This window comes from Mesoplodon densirostris, chromosome 9 (genome assembly GCF_025265405.1).
Source record: "Mesoplodon densirostris isolate mMesDen1 chromosome 9, mMesDen1 primary haplotype, whole genome shotgun sequence".
Lineage (NCBI taxonomy): Eukaryota > Metazoa > Chordata > Mammalia > Artiodactyla > Ziphiidae > Mesoplodon > Mesoplodon densirostris.
This window is the reverse complement of record NC_082669.1, coordinates 80827577-80845040: the sequence shown is the minus strand read 5'-3', so window position 1 is coordinate 80845040 and position 17464 is coordinate 80827577. Positions and strand designations below refer to the sequence as shown.

General features: G+C 39.7%; 1 protein-coding gene across 1 annotated transcript in view; it reads right to left on the bottom strand.

The window, feature by feature from the left end:
- MET (MET proto-oncogene, receptor tyrosine kinase) overlaps window positions 1-16782 on the bottom strand; it is a 129839-nt gene extending 113057 nt beyond the window's left edge. The window contains exon 1 of the mRNA XM_060108712.1: window positions 16530-16782. The gene's annotated coding sequence lies outside the window, so the exon portion shown is untranslated. The remainder of the gene's footprint in view (window positions 1-16529) is intronic.
- Between the last annotated feature and the right edge of the window lie 682 nt (window positions 16783-17464).

Here is a 17464-nt window from a genome sequence, read left to right as displayed (position 1 = left end):
AATAGCCTTTAAAATAAAGACTATTACAAGAGACAAAGATGAACAGTACATAATGATCAAGGGATCAATCCAAGAAGAAGATATAACAATTGTAAATATTTATGCACCCAACATAGGAGCACCACAATACACAAGGCAAATACTAAGAGCCATAAAAGGGGAAATCGACAGTAACACAATCATAGTAGGGGATTTTAACACCCTACTTTCACCAATGGACAGATCATCCAAAATGAAAGCAAATAAGGAAACACAAGCTTTAAATGATACATTAAACAATAAGGACTTAATTGATATTTATAGGACATTTCATCCAAACACAACAGAATACACATTCTTCTCAAGTGCTCATGGAACATTCTCCAGGATAGATCATATCTTGGGTCACAAATCAAGCCTTGGTAAATTTGAGAAAATTGAAATTTTATCAAGTATCTTTTCTGACCACAATGCTATGAGACTACATATCAATTACAGGAAAAAATCTGTAAAAAATACAAACATATGGAAGTTAAACAATACACTACTTAATAACCAAGAGATAACTGAAGAAATCAAAAAATACCTAGAAACAAATGACAATGAAAACACGACGACCCAAAACCTATGGGATGCAGCAAAAGCAGTTCTAAGAGGGAAGTTTATAGCAATACAATCCTACCTTAAGAAACAAGAAACATCTCAAATAAACAATCTAACTTTACACCTAAAGCAATTAGAGAAAGAAGAACAAAAAAACCCCAAAGTTAACAGAAGGAAAGAAATCATAAAGATCAGATCAGAAGTAAATGAAAAAGAAATGAAGGAATCAATAGCAAAGATCAAGAAAACTAAAAGCTGGTTCTTTGACAAGATAAACAAAATTGATAAACCATTAGCCAGACTCATCAGGAAAAAAAGGGAGAAGACTCCAATCAACAGAATTAGAAATGAAAAAGGAGAAGTAACAACTGACACTGCAGAAATACAAAGGATCATGAGAGATTACTACAAGAAACTATATGCCAAAAAAATGGACAACCTGGAAGAAATGGACAAATTCTTAGAAAAGCACAACCATCTAAGACTGAACCAGGAAGAAATAGAAAATATAAACAGACCAATCACAAGCACTGAAATTGAGACTGTGATTAAAAATCTTCCAACAAACAAAAGCCCAGGACCAGATGGCTTCACAGGCAAATCCTATCAAACATTTAGAGAAGAGCTAACACCTATCTTTTCAAACTCTTGTAAAATATAGCAGAGGGAGAAACACTCCTAAACTCATTCTACGAGGCCACCATCACCCTGACAACAAAACCAGATAAAGATGTCACAAAGAAAGAAAACTACAGGCCAATATCACTGATGAACATAGATGCAAAAATCCTCAACAAAATACTAGCAAACAGAATCCAACAGCACATTAAAAGGATCATACACCATGATCAAGTGGGGTTTATTCCAGGAATGCAAGGATTTTTCAATATATGCAAATCAATCAATGTGATACACCATATTAAAATTGAAGGAGAAAAACCATATGATCATCTCAATAGATGCAGAGAAAGCTTTTGACAAAATTCGACACCCATTTATGATAAAAACCCTCTAGAAAGTAGGCATAGAGGGAACTTTCCTCAACATAATAAAGGCCATATATGGCAAACCCACAGCCAACATTGACCTCAATGGTGAAAAACTGAAACCATTTCTAGTAAGATCAGGAACAAGACAAGGTTGCCCACTCTCGCCACTATTATTCACCATAATTTTGGAAGTTTTAGCCACAGCAATCAGTGAAGAAAAAGAAATAAAAGGAATCCAAATTGGAAAAGAAGAAGTAAAGCTGTCACTGTTTGCAGATGACATGATACTATACATAGAGAATCCTAAAGATGCTACCAGAAAACTACTAGAGCTAATCAATGAATTTGGTAAAGTTGCAGGATACAAAATTAATGCACAGAAATCTCTTACATCCCTATACACTAATGATGAAAAATCTGAAAGTGGAATTAAGAAAACACTCCCATTTACCACTGCAACAAAAAGAATAAAATATCTAGGAATAACCATACCTAAGGAGACAAGAGACCTGTATGCTGAAAATTATAAGACACTGATGAAAGAAATTAAAGATCATACAAATTGATAGAGAGATATACCATGTTCTTGGATTGGAAGAATCAACATTGTGAAAATGACTCTACTACCCAAAACGATCTATAGATTCAATGCAATCCCTATCAAACTACCACTGGCATTTTTCACAGAAGTAGAACAAAAAATTTCACAATTTTTATGGAAACACAAAAGACCCCAAATAGCCAAAGCAATCTTGAGAAAGAAAAACGGAGCTGGAGGAATCAGGCTTCCTGACTTCAGACTATATATTACAAAGCTACAGTAACCAAGACAGTACTGGCACAAAAACAGAAATACAGATCAATGGAACATGATAGAAAGCCCAGAGATAAACCCACGTACATATGGTCACCTTATCTTTGATAAAGGAGGCAAGAATATGCAGTGGAGAAAGGACAGCCTCTTCAATAAGTGGTGCTGGGAAAACTAGACAGGTACATGTAAAAGAATGACATTAGAACACTCCCTAACACCATACACAAAAATAAACTCAAAATGGATTAGGGACCTAAATGTAAGGCCAGACACTATCAAACTCTTAGAGGAAAACATAGGCAGAACACTCTATGACATACATCACTGCAAGATCCTTTTTGCCCCACCTCCTAGAGAAATGGGAATAAAAACAAAAATAAACAAATGGGACCTAATGAAACTTAAAAGCTTTTGCATAGCAAAGGAAACCATAAACAAGACGAAAAGAGAACCCTCAGAATGGGAGAAAATATTTGCAAATGAAGCAACTGACAAAGGATTAATCTCCAAAATGTACAAGCAGCTCATGCAGCTCAGTATCAAAACAACAAACAACCTAATCCAAAAATGGGCAGAAGACCTAAATAGACATTTCTCCAAAGATATACAGATTGGCAACAAACACAGGAAAGAATGCTCAACATCATTAATCATTAGAGAAATGCAAATCAAAACTACAATTAGATATCATCTCACACCGGTCAGAATGGCCATCATCAAAAAATCTACAAACAATAAATGCTGGAGAGGGTGTGGAGAAAAGGGAACCCTCTTGCACTGTTGGTGGGAATGTAAATTGATACAGCCATATGGGGAACAGTATGGAGGTTCCTTAACTACCATACGACCAGCAATCCCACTACTGGGCATATACCCTGAGAAAAACATAATTCAAAAAGAGCCATGTACCACAATGTTCATTGCAGCTCTATTTACAATAGCCAGGACATGGAAGCAACCTAAATGTCCATCAACAGAAGAACGGATAAAGAAGATGTGGCACATATATACAATGAAATATTACTCAGTCAAAAAATGAAACGAAATTGAGTTATTTGTAGTGAGGTGGATGGACCTAGAGTCTGTCATACAGAGTGGAGTAGGTCAGAAGGAGAAAAACAAATACCGTATGCTAACACATATATATGGAATCTAAAAAAAAAAAAAAAAAAGGTCATAAAGAACCTAGGGGCAAGACGGGAATAAAGACACAGACCTACTAGAGAATGGACTTGAGGATATGGGGAGGGTAAGGGTAAGCTCAGACGAAGTGTGAGAGTGGCATGGACTTATATATACTACCAAATGTAAAATAGATAGCTAGTGGGAAGCAGCCGCATAGCACAGGGAGATCAGCTCAGTGCTTTGTGACCACCTAGAGGGGTGGGATAGGAAGGGTGGGAGGGAGGGAGACGCAAGAGGGAAGAGACATGGGGACGTATGTATATGTATAACTGATTCACTTTGTTATAAAGCAGAAACGAGCACAACCTTGTAAAGCAATTATACTCCAATAAAGAAGTTAAAAAAAAAAAAAAAGAAAAACTGGGAAGTTGCCTTTTAAGTATAGAGTTGGAGGAAGAAAGGACTTAGCCATCTAAATACAGCTATGCCTGGTGTGTCTGAAGCACAGCAAAGGGGCCAGTAAGCCTGGACCTCGGTGACTAGAAGATGAGATCAGCGAAGACAAAGAATCGGATCAGGCAGGGCCTTGTAGGCCACTGTGAGACCTTGGCCTTTATTGGAGTGAAATATGAAGCCACTGCACAGTGTTGAGCAAGGGAATGATTATATTTGAATGGAATCAACTTGAGGGGGTGTGGGAGAAGATTGCTGGTGGCAGGATGGGTGGGATAGGGCTAAAATGGAGAAGTGAGGCTGGTTGGGAGTTGGGAGGCTGCTGTTAATAGTGCAGGTAAATGATGGCAGTGGCCTAGGCCAAGAGGAAGGAATAAGTGATGAGGGGTGGCTGAATTCTGGTTATATTTTGAACGCAGCTAAAAGGATTTGCAGATGGATTTGGAGATGAGGTGTGTGAGGAAAAAAAGAAGTCAAGAATATGCCAAGGATTTTGGCTTTTGTAACAGGGAGAATGGTTCTGCAAGTTACAAAGGAGCTGGAGGGTGGAGCAAGTTTGGCAGGGATGTGTGAAGATCAGTAGTTTTGTTCATGTTTGAGATACTTTTTAGACATCTAAATGGAGATGTTTAGTTTGCAGTTGGATATTTGAGTCCTGGAGTTGGGGAGAAAGGTGTGGAGTAGAGATTTAAATTAGGAAGTTGTCTGCATATCAATGGTATGAAAGCCATAAGACTGGATGAAACCACCAAGGAAAGGAGCATAGGGAATGAAGAGAGGAGAACCGCGTGCTAGGGCTCACTGACGCCAACAGGCTGGAGAGAGCAGGGTGACCAAGAAGGAGCAGTTGGGTATACCGTCTGGCACCTCCGTCTACTCCCATGAAACTTGTTCTCCCATTCCATATCCTATCTTGGTGCCGACCATTTCCCACATTTCCAAGACATCATGCTTGACTCCCACCTACAGGTGTTTTAAATATGTCCACCTGCATCCATCCCCAGGGCAGTATCACTTCTTACCTGGATTATTACAACAGCTTCCTACCTGGTCTTCCCTCTCCATTCTTGTCCCTGATCATCCATTCCCCAACGTAACAGAGATGTCTTTTTAAAAAGACAATCATATTATGTTATTTTTATGTTTAAAAACAGTTCAACTCCTTAGCACAGCTTAAAAGCCATGCATGATTTGGCTTCTGCCTAATTCTCCAGCCTTGCCACTTGCCATCTCCTCCCTAGAAATACAGGCTCCAGCCACCCTGTCCTTCTTTGAGTTGTTGAAGCAAGCCATGTGTTCTTCCACTCTGGGTTTCAGCACATAGATCCCTCTTCATGGAACACCTCTGCCCTCACCTTCACCTGGTTAACTCTTACTCTCTCTTCAAGTCTCATCTTAGGGAACATTTCTTCTAGGAAGCCTTCTCCAATGCTTCTCTTGCCCTCTAGGAAGGGATTAGGAACTCTCCCATGTGCTCATACATCAAACCTGCCTCCGCCTTATCTGGACTTTATAATGTTGTGTTGTAATTTACTTATTCATACCTCCCACTAGACTATAAGCTCCATCTTTAGCCCCTGGCATACTGCCATTACATGGCACTTGGTAAGAATTTGTTGAAGAATAGATAATGGAATGAATTAATACATGAAAGAATGATCCTGAATAAAAACTCTGGCAGTATGGATATAACAGAAAGAATGGACTAGATTAGAAATTTATGTGACAATGATGCAACATCAATACTGACCATTGAGGAGACTGAGAAATGAAAGATGGCTAAAAAATGTCTACCTTGGGTGTAATAAACAAAGGTAAGGAAAATAGGCAGAGAAGAGTTTTGGGGCAAAAATAATAGTTCGGTTAATAACTGAGTGTTGGTTATTCAAGTGGCAGTGTCTTTAAGGTGACTAACAACATGGGCACAGTGGTTTAGAGAGAAGAGGGAGTTAGAGATAGCAATTGGTGAACCATTGGTCCATCGGTGTATTTGAAGTCATGGAGGTAAATGAGATCAGCCATGGGCATGTTCAGTAAGAGAAAGTAGGGATTCGGATGGAACCCTAAAGACCAGAATCTAAACTTTACATCTAAAGGCTGAAGGAAATGTTTGAGTGGTATTTCAGAAGCTTGAGAAATTTCAAGAAAGGAAAAGCAAGATGTATAGTGTCAAATCTCATAGAGGGGTCAAGTGGGATAACAGAAGTGTCTGTCAGATTTGGCAATGAGGTTTCCAGTGATTAGAGTGAGGATATTTTCTTGGGAGTGGGGAAGAGACTGCTTGAGTTGAATAAGTTAAAGAATGAATGATAGTAGAAAAAATGAGACAGTGATTTTCAAGAATTCTTTATTTAAAGGATAAGGCAGAAATAGGAGTGAATACTTAAGGTAACTGTATATTAAGGATCTTCTCAGGGTGTGTGCTTCTTTCTAGAAGCAAGTTGAGTAAGGGCTGAATGAAAAAAGGCAATGGAGATTTTAAAGATGAGAGGGATTGGTAGGGAAGGTGGGATAGATGGAGCAAGGTGTTGGAAGATGTGGGGAAGAATGGGATCAAGACCATAGGCTGAAAAGACCATTTCATCATTTGACAGAGAAGCAAGGAAGTAATAACGGGTGACATAGAAACTATTCAGGCTTCTGTTTGCTCTCTAAACTATGAGGGAAGATACTACACTGAGAAGAAGGGGAGCCAAAGAGATTCAAGAGCTTGAGGGAATAGTGGAAGTTTGTAATCATTGTGGTGGGAAAGGGTAAAAATGAGACTAAAGACAAGTAAACAGATTTGCTGGTAAGAGAAGCAGGTGCTATGAATTGGCCAAAATGGGCAATGACCAAAACAAGAATAAAGTTCTCCTGAGATAATACTTATCCTAATGCACAATGCTCATTTTCATTGAGTATCTAAAGAGTCAGCAAGGCAGATTTGGGGATTAAATGGTCCCATAATCATAACCTCTGTAGTGAATTCTTTGTAACGTTTGTTAATTCATCAGATCTATGAACGTTTATTAAGAGGAAATGCCAGCATTTGATTATTTTTATTTCAAAACCATTATTATTGAAATATGTAAGGAATAACTTCAGGGAAAAGAAAAACATATTGAAACAGATACTCTGTTCTCTTTTCAGTAAGACCAACAGTCTAAAGATGTGAAAGAAATGAATCAGATGTAATAATTATCTAAGTCTGAAAATTAAAACCCATTTAGGAATTGTGAGGGAGCCTTGATCCTAAATACAAGTCTTGTTATTCATTTAGAATCTTTAATAACATTTGGAAAGCAATTAATCAAGTTATGACATAGATTCAAGAGCTGTCACCTTTCATTGTCATTAATGAAACTGTCTGGGGATTTATCTGCACTTTCCTGGTGATTTAAAGAACTTTTTGGTAAGCTATTTGAAGACTATAAGAATGTTTAAAGTCATTGGACCTTGACGTACAAATTTCAATGAACAATCCAAATGTGTGTTAGTGAGACTGAAATAAAATTTAGAAGTATCTTAATTTTGACATGACAGAAAGTGAATTTTAAAAAGTCCAAAATGCATATTCATTTCTGTTAGGAGAAAGCTTTCTTCTGTCAACAACCTTTGCTTTGATTGCTTCTTTATATAATTCAATAGAACTTAAGATATTTTACTGTACACTTTTACTCTCAGTTAAAAAAAAAAACAGCTAGGGTAATATTTTAGGTCCAAAGTTTCACACAGGCCCTGAATGCTTCTATTTGTCTGCTGTCTTTATCTTAACTAGAGAGTGGTCAGGCCACAAGCTCACTTTGGACAGTGTGCCCTTCAGCAGGAGCTGGAGGGATTCTGCCTGAATGTGAGGCCAGAATCAGATGACAGCTGCTCACCTAAGACTCTAAGAGTAGCCAAAAGACAGGAAGTGAAGGCAGGCCCTGATGTAAGCTTTCCTTAACTCTTTAGACTACTGTATAAGTTTAGAACACGAGAAGTACAATTCTTATGCACACTAAAGCATGAACTCTGTACAATCGAGACCCAAAGAAATGGTCTCAAGATAATATCCCCAAGAAAAGCTAATATACATACACTGCAGATGATATCCCAATGGAAAATAATTATTGATATAGTTTTAAGGGCCATAACTTTTGATCCCAACAGTAACAAATGGATTATAATGCCCTGATATGCTAGAAAATTTTAGTCATGAAAATGGTATAAAACATTTGTAAGCTGGGTTTTTCTTTTAATACTGTGATTCCTTCTGAGAACACAGAATTTCATTTACAGTGTTTTTGAGTAGCTAAAAGAGTGCATAGGACATGCCTCTGACACTCAGAATATAAGTCCCTCTTTTTCTGCTACATATTCCTGCTATTCTTACTGGTAGCTAAGGGTAGGACAGACTAAGAGGGCTGATTTAGAAATGGGTAGATGATAGCCTAGTTTCTCCCAGAATCAAACCACCTGTGACAGAGTTGGAGGAGGCTTCGACTTTGCTTATCATGTGCCTACCATTTTCCTGTGAGCTTCCCTTGATTCCCCACTCAGTTCTGACCAGCCTTTTTCCTATTTGGAAGGTGGAAGCCTGATTCCTAATGGGACACTCTCTTCATGACTTGCAATGCACCCAAATCCATGACCCTTAAGCGTATCCACCCACCTCTCCATTTCTTTAACCTTGCTTACCCATTACCTTGGCAAAACCTGCAGGTCTTCTCCTTCATTATCTATTTCCTATACTTGTAGCATGAGAGTTATCACAAAAATGTCTTAAATTGAATTACATTTTTCCAAATGTACAAATACAGAGGCATTTGACTGCTCATTTATCAAGCTGTGAGACCTTTTAATTAGAGTTTAAAAAATCCTATAAATGTAAATGTGTACAAACACATGGATATATAATTATTACTGATGGTTTGGTCAACCACTGAAATTGAAATTAAGCATGTGAAAACTGCATAAATAAGTTACTCCTTATACAGTGCTATCTACAATTAAATTTCAAAACAAGTTTTAATGATAATATATGTATTCAGCATCAAACTTTCAGATTCACCTAAGAAAACCTCCATTTCAAGACCATAATAGCACAATTTTCCTTTTTGTTCCCACCAACATATAAAAAATCAAAAAATTCTGGCACCTCAGTGTCATAAAGAAACAACACACTTTTGATCAGGAAAGGTTTTCAGGGGACAAAATGTGATGAGTTGTTAGAAATTCACAACATGATATCAAGAAAAATGTCAATGACCATGCTTCAGTACTATGCCTTCTAAATATTACTTTCTTTCTTTTAGAGAGGAGTTGCTGTCTCCATAGCCTTCAGTACTCTAATCATGTGGATTTCAATTGCACTTAAAGCTACATACTTATTTCAAGTCTATATGGGAAGTCTAGTTACCAGAAAATACACACTCACAAACAGGAAATCTAACTACAGTAAGAAGGTGTTTTTTTCCCCCACACAATAGAGTTCAAAGATGTGTCATCTATGTAATTTGGAGCAAAACCCAACACCACTATTATTGCTGAGTACCCCTCTCTCCCCTCCTATATTATGGCAACTTATGATTATAGCATTATGTTTTCCAAGCCTGTTTGAACTTGCTGCTCTTGCTTATAGATACAAATGACCTGCCCTTTTCTGTGCAAAGCTTTCAATCAGTAAGCATGTCAAGGTGGGAGGAAGGATGGCAGGAACAGTAAAAGGGAAAAAAAATCAATTTTCAGAAAGCATATGGTAACAACTGAATATTTAATCAAATTAACCTAGAAATTCCTTCCTATTTTCAGCACTCTTTGCAAGGCTGTTGCGTCATGGTACAGAATGAATTTCAATAAATGTCGTATATTTAGTTAGATGGCTTATTTTTAAAATTTGTTGAACCAGGTCACTGACTCAGAATAGATCTCATTCCAAGACATGACAGATGGATACTGATACTGAATAAAAAGACTGACATTAGCTGGAAGGTTCTGGGCAGAAGAAGAAGTCATTCATTTAACATTTAACAAAATATTTACTGATTACATACTTTGTGCCAGGATAAAATGATAAACATTTGGACTTTATATTATAATAGAAAGAGGAGTTGTTCCAAAATAATTCCTTGAGGTTAATAAGGATTACAATGGAATACCAATAGTGAGCAAGGTCCTTAAAAGTACTTACATTTTTCACATTGCATCAGAAAAATGCATTAGTACTCATTCAAACATCCATTTTGTTATAGTTGCAGGATTTTAGACCTAACTCAGATTTTTGAAGATGCTGTTTACTGACCCTTAACAAAAACCAACTTCCTATTTTTCTGGAACAAAAGGGGCCTTACATGGTTTCAAAGATTTCTTAGACATCAAAGAGCTTAGAGAGACACACAGTTTATGGGTGATGATTTAGGATTTAGTGAATCAAAAACACATGGATTAAATTTCCTTTAAAAGACCCCTAGGTTTAAATTTTAAGAGGTAAAATGTTGGTCTAAACGCACATTAGTCCCCAAAAAGCCAAAATTTATTTTTAAAGATAGTTTGAGCTGTCTTATGGACATAAAACTTGGTTGGGTTTTACTTTCCCACATGATTAGGCCTCAAAGGAGACAACCTGCCTTCTGCTAAACAAATTTACTCCACCTGTCTCATTTGTGAAGACTACATTACTTCAAAGGTCTCTAGCTCTGAATGCTCTTCTTGATATTTTCAATAAAATATTAAAAACCAGAAACAACCCATGGTCTTATTGAACAATTGGAGTACATTTTAATTCCTCCAAGTCAATCATTTTTTTTTTATATACACCTTTAAAATTGGACTGAGATTCTAGGTGCTAGGTTCAGATTTCCAGCTATCAGAGAACAAGAGATAATTTGAAAACAGGAAAAGGCCACTGATCTTAATATGTGCACTGTTTCATGACATATTATTATATTTGCATTTAAAATAGTAGGAAGAAATACAGTACATGATCTTCCGTTCTAACACAATGGCTTTCCGGAAGGCCGCTAGCCTGGGTATTTCACTGAGTTTTTAGGATTAAAGGAAACAAGTTAGTGCACAACCTGTGAGCTTTTATTCCTTTGGAAAAATAGACTGCAACACTGATCTAATGGCTTTTAAAGGGTACTCAAAACCAACACAGTGCACATTTTGAATTTCAGTGGTGGAGGAATAACAACTGGTGAAGTCCAGGCAGGTCTTAAAAATCAAAACAAAACAGAGAAAGCACCAGCATTCTAAACAGAGTTTATTCTGAATGAGAACCTGGAAATGAAATAGGAAATCTACATATAAAGTTATGATGAATTTAGATTTCAGGAAGTTATTGCTGCAGTGTAAAAATGAAATGACTACATTACTCTTATAGTTTAGAAATGTACATAGTTTGATAGAAAGTATGTGGGTTGATGAGTTTAGGAAAATAAGCATGTGCCGATAGATGATGAATTAGAAATTTTTTTTTTTTAGTCGCTAATTTTCCAGTGAGGAAAAAAGGCTGAGAACTCTAAACGATAAAATACTTTTCAGAAGCAGTCCTGGGGCTTTTTGGCTGTGCATGCTGCCGAATTAAACAGCACCTGCGGGTGAAACAGGGGACCACTTGGCAGGTATAGTTGTGGCCAAGATTGTAAATCTGGCCTGCAAACATTTTGTCTCTCTAGCTCAAACAATTTTAAAGATGCTGAGTCAACATGTTAAAATTGAGAGATTTCTAGCTTCTGAAAAGCTGAAAGACACAACCACATGGGCCCATGCCACTCATTGAGCCTCACGGCCACTCTGATGATGCCAAGCAGTGGCTGCTCCCTCTTAGGCAGGACTTTTTCTGAGTAGGTTTTTGGTCCCAGTTTTTGGTTAGTTTTACTCATTTAGGTTACCTGTTTGCAAATCTTCATACAGGATACAAACAAGGCATAGGGGGAAGAAAGAAGAAAATCCAACATAGTGGTTTAACACTGGAAAGGGAAAAGGAAGGAGAGAGAGAGAAGGCAAGAAAGAAGTACACAGCAGACAGAAGCTGTAAACCATCAGCAATTGCCTCCTTTGCTGTCTCCAGATTTATATTATGAAAGGGATCTGTGACAAAGCTATGGGTATTAGTCTCATCAGATTCCACTGGGTCAGGGTCATTGTGCAGAAAATAAGGAAAATGGTCTGAATGGAGCAATTTCCCGGATCAAGGATGGGGTGTGGGGATGGGACCAGGTAAATGCAAGAAAAATACCATGGTTCTTTTCTTTCATTGCCCTCAGACCAAGGGATGTGGGCCTCTCCTTCATCTTCACCTTTGAGACTGTAATGAAGTATGGCAGGCACTGTCCAGGTGCTTCCCATAAAAGACCAGGGACTCCACGTACAGTTGTGCAGGCTGTGCATTGCACAATTCCAGAGATTAAAAAATGAGAATGACACTCCCAAGGAATGCGAAGGAGAAGCTCTGCTTTATTCTTTCATCTCCTTCAGGTTCTAGCTCAAAGGCCACCTTTGAATTAAGGCCTTCTTTGACCCCACTACTGAATTTTTCAGTCACCAGCCCATTCCCTCTTAGCCTTGACAGTCCCTACTCCTCTTTCCACTTTATGCTTCCTTATAGCTCTCATTACCACTTCACATACATCTTATTTATGTGTTTTTATTTACTGTTTGCCTTCCTCATTCTAGAACAGAGCATCATGAGGCCAGAGACTTTTGTCCGTTTTATTCTCTGCTGCATTGCCAGAGTCTAGAATCATGCCTGGTAGGTGCATAACAACTTATCCTGAATGCCTAAATCCTCAGTCACATTCTTAGAGTACAGGAACCTGGCTGTCACTAGAACCTGTGATTCTCTGACCATTTTTCACAATTGCTTGGGCCAAATTTCCTAATAATCCTTTGTTATATTAGAAGAAATACTTTTCAAATCCTATGGACCATTATATAATCCACATGGCTCATAAACTCTTATATAATTTCTATTTGCCCTATAGCTACATAATTTATCATAGAAATTTAAAACAACAGGAGTAACCTGTATAAACATACTTGCACAAATTTATACAATCACAGGAGAAACATGTATACTTGGGTATGCAATTAGCCAGTTCACTTTTTTTTTTGAAATTTCACTGTGCTCACACCTCCTGTTACAAATGCCACACGTGTGATTTTTCTCTCAATTATATTTTGCAGCTTATAAAAACACATTCTTCATTTTGTCCCTTGAAAAGCAAAGTAGTCAGATTTTATTGGATGTTTTTATTGAAACAAATCCCAAGGGGAATATACTAAACTGTTAAACACAGCTGAAGAGATATCTGAGAATGGGCTTTCTGATAGAAGGGTAGATTACAAAATTACTCACAGCTCTTAATCTGATAATAGGAGAATGCCCCACACATATGAATGGAGCTTTTTCTTGGTATGCTTTACTACAAAAAGAGAAAGGGAGAAAAAGAGAACTGGAGAAACAGAAGGTGAGAAAAAGTCCCGAGACTAGAAATGTTACAGTCATCATTTATCACTAACCTAAGGATCCCAATGTACGCCTCAGTGCAAAATGCTTCAAAGAGTTAAACTTCCTTGATGGCTGGGCAGAGGCTGTGGTGCTGTTGAGACAGCATGGGGGCTAGGCTCATGCACGGGTTCCCTGTCTATAACATGGGGAGGTTAAGATAGTGAAACCAGCCTTGCCTATTCTGTAAGGTTGTTGTAGTATCAGAAAGATGATATACTCAGAAGCAGCTTCAAAATTTTAAGAGTTAAGTTCCAATCTTTTGATTTTAAAAAAATTTCTATTATTTAATAGCAAGTGGGATGGCTTCCAAGGCTGTCACTGTCTTGTAATGTCCACTTAACAATTACGGACCTTGATTCCATTTTGCACGAGATTTATTTATCTGAATATCTAATTCTTCAAGGGCAGATATTTCACTTCTTCCTTTCTAAAAATGTTCCTCTAGTACCAGACACATATGATGTTTAACCTACAGTTCTTAGCTATTTTTGCTGAAGCAAATGTGGGCCTGGCAGCAAGTCTGTTAAGAACAGGGAATCAAAGTGATCCTGAATTGACATTAGTCAGTATATCTATCATTTATTACTAAGAGGTGACTATTTGTTTTGCACTGAGCAAAGCCCATGAAGAAACTCTGCCCTGAGGGCTCAGAGTCAAAGACACCAGTTTCAACATACACCCGTGAGGTAAACTCCCTGGCACTTGAGTTTCTGCATATTTTCTCCCCTTAAGGTAGCACAATTAGGAAATTCAGTATCCCATGAACAAACATAGCAGCTCAAGAAAAATATTGGGGATGATGGGAAAGGAAAGCGTAGATGATTCTGGTGAGACTAATGACAGTGAAGAAAACATGAAATTAGAGGGAAGAAGTGGGGGCAGAGAAAGCTTGGAAGCAGCTCTGACCAAACCAAGGGGAAGAGATGAGGAGGAAGGGGGCAGAGAGATGGGAGGTGCTCTGAATTTGTAGGGAACTGTTACTCAACATGGGTGTGTCACTATAGGCACTAGTGCAGCCACTTAGAGAAAGGTGTGTGTCCTGAGAGAATGTTAGCCCTTTTGAATTATTCACTTTGTTTTGAGATGACCACATTTGAGAAAAAGTTTATTTGAGGCTATCATATAGATGTGCAAAAGGAAAATCAGACTAATGCTATTTTGGACTATTTTTTTTCTTTTTTAACCAACAGCTAAGGAAATTGATTTTTGAAATGCATTTCTTAGTCTAATTCTCCTTGGAACAAATTTTAAAGAATTTCAAGATTATAGTGGGTCATAGTCTTAAAAGCGATTTATAAGATAAGGGTTTTTCTGCTGCTTAGAAAAGTGTCATTTTTCTTTTATTGTAGGTTTAAAAGTCATGAAAATATTAGTTATGAACTTTCATACTAACTGGCTATGGTTAATCTTATACATCTTTATCATTCAGATAAACCTCAACCACTAATTCTGAAGTCATGGAAAGTAAATCTAATGTAAACCTCTACTGTGATGTATTAAGAATAAAGCAATCTTTGAAAAACCAGTAGTCAGCAGATCATCTTCTAAATGCCATAAATTCCATTATGTTAAAATTAAAATATATTTAGGTTAATAACTATAGGTTTATGCACTGTTAAGTTTGAAACCTGAACAGAATTTTTAAAACACCAGTAAATTTTATAGGCAATCAGCCACATTTTTGGTACTACAAAAATTTCTTATGAGTGATGTAAATTTTACTTGTATTATTCAGCAACTCAAAAAGAATGAACACTGAAGACACCACAGACCTGCAGTCTACAACTGCAACCAAAGCACCTCTCTTTCTGTTCCATTATGGAAGCTTACATGTTAAAACAAAGCCCAATAAGCTTGGAGCTAGAAAGAAAAACTATGTACCTGTAAGTAATCCAAGCACCACTTACAGTTTACATAAAAGCACAATTTATATCCCAGAGGCACAGAGAAACACGATGTACATCATTTTCAGATCATCTTCATGCAGAAAAAATTCATTAGTCAGCTATAATAGTTTAGCTGTAAAGGAAAATGTTTTTCTGAATCCATTTGCATGGCAATGTGCATGTGTCTGCCTGATGGAAGTGACAAAATAAACCTCCACCCAACTCTACAAAATGTGAACAGTGTTCTTAAAATTCAGGAGAGGGTCCAGATAGTCTATGTTCTCTCCAACGTCAGTTTTTACAATCCTCTCATATTCACCGAACGTCTTAACTTGGCAATTAAAGTATCCTGATTATTTTGCCTAAGAAAGTTGACAATATTTCATTCTGCCCCAGGGCTCCTTTGCACATAAAACTGTGATAAGGTAAAACACACTGGGCAGAACTATTCATGCATGAGCCACAGGAACTCTCTCCAGCTGCCGAATTAGTAAATGGCTCTTTTAAAACATAAAAGGTATGAAATGGGAAACCGTACTTTGGAGTAAATTCTGCATTGTAGATAGTCTGTGAAAATCCTTTCGTTCGTGCTTTAATTATTGGGTCAGTAACAGTCGTAGCCAGATTGCCCGACCTCTGGTTATAATCTATGTCACCTAATAAGACAGATGTCCTCCACAGAGCCCCAGCAGAGAGATAAGGTAAGATTGAAAACGATAGGTCACAACAAGCCCCGTGTATTTGCCAGAAATTAAGAATTCAGACCCTCACAGAAACACCTGCCCCTTGGAAGGGGCCTCACGTAATACAGATATAAAGCAAGGATGGGAACAAGGAAACTGCTGGCTCGAAGCTTGCTGGCCACATCACCCTCCGTCAGGGTGACCGGATCACTTTTGTAAAGGCTTAGTCAGATCACAGCCTTGAAACTTGCTGGGCCATAACAGTCATACACCATCGCCCACCCCAGCGCCCCACTCCACACAGGTGGCTGTCAGAAGCAACCCCCTAAAACGAAAAGCCCCTTTCTAGTTTCGACCTCGCCCCTGGGGCCACAGCTCTTCAGTTTCTGAAGCCCCTAAACTCTCGCCCACCTCCCGGGTCTTGCCCTCTGGAACAGCAGTCAGGTCTCTTAGGGGAACAATGAGCAGAAGGGCAGGGACGAAAGATGGGGTGCAGGATACGAAAGGGGCTGTAGTTTTTACCTTGCGGCGCCCAGGAGCCGGCGGAGGAGACGTCAACCGGGCAGGGATCAACCACGTAGGGACCACCCGCGCGCTCCGCGCCTCCCTGCCTCCTCGCAGCAAGTCAGCTGTCGCCCCGCATCTGGCTCGCGCCCTCCGCTGGGCTTCGCATCTGGTCACAAAGCGCTCTGGGCGCCGCGGGCGGCGAGAGCCTCCGGGTCACCTGTGGCCGGGCCCAGCCGAACGCCCCGTCCTCCCGCCGGCCGCGCTCCCTCCGCCCCTTCCCACCCGCGTTCCCTCCGCCCCTTCCCACCCGCGCGCTGCCCGGGCCGTGACTCAGCCGGGCATCGGCGCGCGCGGCCCGGGCGCGTCCAGCCGGGAGGAACGGCCAGGAGACACGATTCGTGCTCTCGTCCGCCCGCCCCTGCACGTGTCCGTCTGTCTCGTGCGCTGTCCGTCCACCTCGTCCACGGGTCCAAGGACCGCTGAGGTGGGGACTGGCAACAACACCCTGAGGGGGGAAATCGGCCCCCGCCCTTCCTGCCGCCCGCGCGCAGCGCCGGGCCCCGCGGGGGTCGCGTTTCCTCCGCCCCTCCCCCGCCCACAAGGTGAAACTTTCTAGGTGGAGTAGAAGTTTTCTCGCCCTGGCCGCGCGCACTCTCCTCCCCACCAGCTCGGGCAGTTTGAACTTAGCACAGCGGGAGATAAGCGGGACCGAGTCTCCCCCTCCTGGTGCCCGTGCAGCCTGCGGCCCTGGCGCACCGAGAGCTCTAGGCGCGCACACGGCGCCCCTCCCCCACCCCCCGCGCGCTGCCGGCGCGAAAAGCGCGAGGCTCTGCTGTGAGGACCTTCTCCCGCGTCTTGTCTCTGTTAGCCGCCGGGCGCTGACGCGGGGACGCGGAGATTTGGGCACCACACAAACAAGGAATTCATTGTCAGGGACGGAGGTAGGAGTG